The sequence below is a fragment of the Marmota marmota genome, unplaced genomic scaffold (genome assembly GCF_001458135.2).
Source record: "Marmota marmota marmota unplaced genomic scaffold, marMar, whole genome shotgun sequence".
NCBI lineage: Eukaryota > Metazoa > Chordata > Mammalia > Rodentia > Sciuridae > Marmota > Marmota marmota.
Window position 1 is genome coordinate 12,495,563 of NW_026000261.1, and position 5,168 is coordinate 12,500,730.

The following is a 5,168-nucleotide window of genomic DNA, read 5'->3' on the forward strand; positions in this document are numbered from 1 at the left end:
CCTAATTATAGAACTTTAGTTAAAAGATATGTATACTCTGCTATTTTAAAACACGAAGAAATTGATAAAGAATACTTTTAAAATATTTCCTTGTAAACAAATACAACTTTGGAAATAGAAGCTAGAATAAAATATTTCATCTTCAGATGGTCACTCTATATTTACTGTGAAATTGCACAACTTATTACTTTTCACCAGTTATAGTCGCCCTTGCTTCACCTCAGGAATCATACCTTCTACATATAGTTTTGGAGGGACATGAGAATTTTATGTTGCTGTTTGTTTAGTGATTATTATTTGTTGCTTAATATATTTTGTCCCTTCTTCCTTAGAAAGTAAAACTTAATACTTTATAAAGGGACCATGTGTTCAAACAACGTATGTCTGGTCTATTATACACTCAATATGCCCATATAATTCACTTTAGGTAACTTCTTGGCAGGCTATTCAAATTAAACTGACTCAGACCAGATCCAAGATGGCTGCCAGCAGGAGGCTGATAAAGGAGTTTGGAGAGATTCGCAAATATGGAATGAAAAACTTCCCTAACATTCAGGTTGATGAAACTAATTTTTTGACTTGGCAAGGGTTTATTGTTCCTGACAATCCTCCATATGATAAGAGGGACTTCAGAATTGAAATCAACTGTCCAGCCGAATACCCATTCAAACCACTGAAGATCACATTTAAAACAAAGATCTACCACTCAATCATCCATGAAAAAGGGAAGATCTGCCTGCCAGTGATTACTGCTGAGAACTAGAAGCCAGTAACCAAGATCACCAAGTAATCCAGTCCCTCATAGCTCTGGTGAATGACTCCCAGCCTGAGTACCCCCTCACGGTTGACCTACCTGCAGAATACAGTTAAGACCATAAAACATTCTCTAAGAATGCTCAAGAGTTTATAAAGAAATATAGGAAAAAGAGACCTGTGAACTAAAATTCACTTCAAGTGATTCCAGCAAATGTGAGCAGAGTCCCTAAGCAGTGCATTCAGACACCACAAAAAGCAGGAATCTGCCAAATTGATTTGTGGCAATGCCTGTCATTTGCTTGTGGCAGTTACTAACTTTCTACAGTTTTCTTAATCAAGGATGGTCTAGTTAACCTGTAAAGAAAGGATTAAAATTTTCAGATGTTCTAGTTCTGCTTTATTTGTTTTAAAAATCAGTTCTTCAATCTACTTCAAAAGAATGTTGTTTCTTTTGTTCAAATTTACTCCAAATCTTGAAGTTATATTTAGCCCATGAGGTTAAAAAAAAATAAGGTGGTAGTACCCCTTTCTTCCTTGCCCTTGCAACTCCCACTTTCTCACATTCAGTTTATTTTTCAAGGATTTACTACTCCAGAACAAATTCCCCTCTGCTCCGAAAAGAAGAAATGGCTCTGGTGGCTTTTCTTCTTCAGTGTCACACTGCTCCATGTGGGAATTAGTTCAAATTCCCCTGCTGCAAATTTATAATATTCATTTTAAAAATTACAAAACAAGCAACACCCACCCACACCCACACACACACACACACACACACACAAAATTGTGTAAAGGGAGGCCCAATCCAATCTGTCTAATGTTTCCACAACAGTGTGGATTAAATCGGTTAACCCTAATGTCTGTGTAATGATTGAACTATGGCCTGGCTGACCTGTGCAGGGAAAACCTTTAATACCAGGTCTGTGGTGAGCCTGGATGGAGGGCCTTCCAGCCAAGGATGCTGTGCACTTGTACAATGAATTTCTCACCAGAAAGACTCCTGATCAGGCTGAGTGCCAGCACCCCTTCCTGCAGCCATGTTAGAAGATCCACTGGTCATGGCAGGCAAAGTAAAAGCCAGAATATCCATTTGAAATTCGAAGGTCCATCTGAATGTGCCACAAAGGTCTTCAATGCCTCAGCACAGCAGCCACACCACAGTGCTTCCTTGGCACAGTTTGACTCTTTGAGGGATCAGAATTGGCAGGACTCATCTTTGTAGCTGACACCAATCTGGGGTAACTGGGTTCTCTGCTGCCCCATTCTTTCTGAGCAGCCACTGGCTCAGCCCAGGAACAAGATGACCTTCCCTTTCTCTTGCGACTAAATAGCCTTTGCATAGTCAAGCTCTATTTGATGCTCACTCAATAATATCTTTTAATGTGTTTTATATTGTTTTGATTGTCATTTTTGTAGAAATAAAAATTTACCTTAGAGGTTATCATCAAAAACTGAAAAAAAAAAAATTAAATTGGGATGGTGTTTTGGCTTAGTGGTGGAGCTCTTGCCTTGCATATGTGAGGCACTTTGTTCAATCCTCAGCACCACATAAAAATAAATAAATATATTGTGTCCATATATAACTAAGAAATTAAAAAAAAATATTAAACTGACTTAGCCAAGAGGATGACCATTTTGTCTTTTCCATTTTCTTATTCATTACTGGAAGGCTGAAATTTGAGAACCCATTTCAAGCCATGAGGTAAGTTCGGGTAATGAAATCATATTATGAGAATGGTTAATAAATAGTAGAGAAGAAATTTTAAATGAATATGGCTGCCTAAAGACTTTTCAAAAATGACATACAACCTGAATATGGACTTGTAGTTATATTATATAGAAAAATAAACACTTGTATTTTTGGTTTTCATTTTCTGGTATATACATCTGAGGTTAATCCATTTGCCATATCATTTTACTCTAATGCCATTATGTTTATGCCAATTAGAATTCTTGTATGCTAAAGCTTTCTCAATTACACAGCAAATGTGCTACATGAAGGATAAGTTTTACTCATAAGCTAGCAAACATTAATAGAAAACATTCTTACCTTCTTCAATTTTATAATTTTTGTCCCATATTTTCTCCATATCTACACCTCTTGTTATTTTCATTTCTTATTTTTAGAAAATAAAATAACCTAACACTTTTCCAAGTATAATATTTCTTCCAAAGATCTTGTGTTGAAAATGGGTTATAGCCACTCTCATAAGAGAAAACAGAGGTAAAATTAAATATATATATATATATATATATATATATATATATATATATATATGTGTGTNTTAATATGCAAGAATATTTTACACCCAGGGAAAAAAGCCAATGATAAGTCAGAGATTGAGTGTGTGTATGTGTGTGTTTGTGTGTGTGTGTGCACGCACTTGCGCGCATGCATGCAAAGGATAATTGGAAGCTATAAGACAAGATCAGGAACATGAATGACAGGTTCTTTTCTATTTCTATTTGTTTTCTATCAACTCACAGACACACACACACATTATATATATATAATATATATTATATATAATATATATGCATATATAATATAGTATAAATGCATATATATTACATATGCATATATTATATATGCATATATATCATATATATTACATATATTATATATAATATATATTTAATTTTACCCTGAGTTTGCTCTTATGAGAGTGGCTATAAATGACTATCATGACAAGATCTTTGGAAGAAAGATTATACATAGCTTCACAGAATATTCTGATAGGCATGGACCTTAGTTTTTCACAGGGGCAACCATTTAAAAATGTGCTCTTGCATTGGGATATCCCCCATTATATTCAAAGAGTTGCCACTCTCTTCTGGGTTTTACTTTCCAAAATAAGTTATCTGTATGCAATCATTTGTTTCTGCTTCTATTTCCTGGGGAAAACTCAAGCTGACACATATTTTATTTTGCACTATTTTATAATTGACATTTTTCTCTACTCTGGGCCCCATCTGTACTCTCATAGTTTCAATTTTGTCCCTATTTTTGCTCCTTCTAGTACAGAATATTGTCTACCTGTGATATTTTTGCGCATGTGATTACCTCTCTCAACTTTGTAGTTTTTTTTTCAAATGTGATTTCATTCATGAAGTCTTCCTCACTCTTCTGAATTGTAATAGAGTTCAAAATTAATCATATTTGTTTTCCACCAGACCCCATTACAGTGCTCCATAAATCAGAAATGAGAAACTGAATATTGTACCCATTTCTTCAAGTGGACAATGGCCAGATCATATATGAAAAGAAGAGATCCGCCCACAACGGTCTGTGTAGGACCCAGGCCAAACTATGCGAAGAAGGGTGACTGACTCACTTGCTATAAAAAATTCTAAATACATTCTGTTATGGACAAAATGTTTGCATTCTTCCAAATTTATATGTTGAGGTGTATGGTATGATGGTACTTAATGGTGGAGCTTTTGGAAGATAATTTGATCCTATGTTTAAAACCCTCTTGAAAACAATTAGTTCCCTTATTAGAATGGACCATAGAACTATTTTACATCTTTTCTGCTATGTGAAGATACAATGAAAATTCAGTCATTTGCAACCCAGAAGAGGACCATCATCAAAATCTGATCATGATGGAACCATAATTTTAGATTTCTAGTTTTCAGAACTGGGAAAAATAACCTCTGATGTTAATGATCTACTCAATTAATGCTATTTTGTTTTTGTTTCTTAATACAAAGACTTTACTTGTTCTCATTTTGGTAGTCTTCATTTACTTTCAGAGACTCAACTAAGGATTATTTGGTAAAATCATGAAATCTGCTCAGAGTATCATTAAAATTGTAAAGGAAGATTTATTGGGCATTGAGATTCCTAAAATTTGCTATTTTATTCAATAGTGTGAATGTTGGAGTCTATCCATGATGTACCCCTATTGTGATATGATTGCTTAAGAAAGCAAATTTAATACAGAAAGAAAGTCCCAGTGTTTTAAATGGTATCTTTATTTTAATGACTGTACTAGATATATAGAGAGGTAACTGAAAAATTTTTAAAAGTGCTTCCTTTTTCTTACCTTTATATGTTCAGACACGTCTTTTAAACATATTATGTGATTTAGCAGTAAATGGTTTACTGACAGAATATCAAAAAGAACTGTTTGTTTTAATATCTATGGGAAAAATGAAGCATAAGTTTGTGTCCCTGTGCATGACCAAAATGTAATATCATACAAGAATTTGGGAATTCTGAGAAGTGACATCAGCACTCTAAAAGGGTGTAAGGGCAGGTCAAAATGTTCAAAAGCTTTTACTGAAGTGCAACTGTGCAAAGTCTCTACTGCCAAAGAATGGCAATTGATAAACTTAAATAGAAGAAAAAGAAATTCATACTCTATCATCTTACAAGAGAATCACATGTTTTTTTGTTGGTTGTCAATATT

General features: G+C 34.3%; 1 pseudogene; it reads left to right on the forward strand.

Moving 5' to 3' along the window:
• The first annotated feature begins 478 nt into the window (after positions 1-478).
• On the forward strand, positions 479-942 carry LOC107152503 (annotated as a pseudogene).
• The last annotated feature ends 4,226 nt before the right edge of the window (positions 943-5,168 follow it).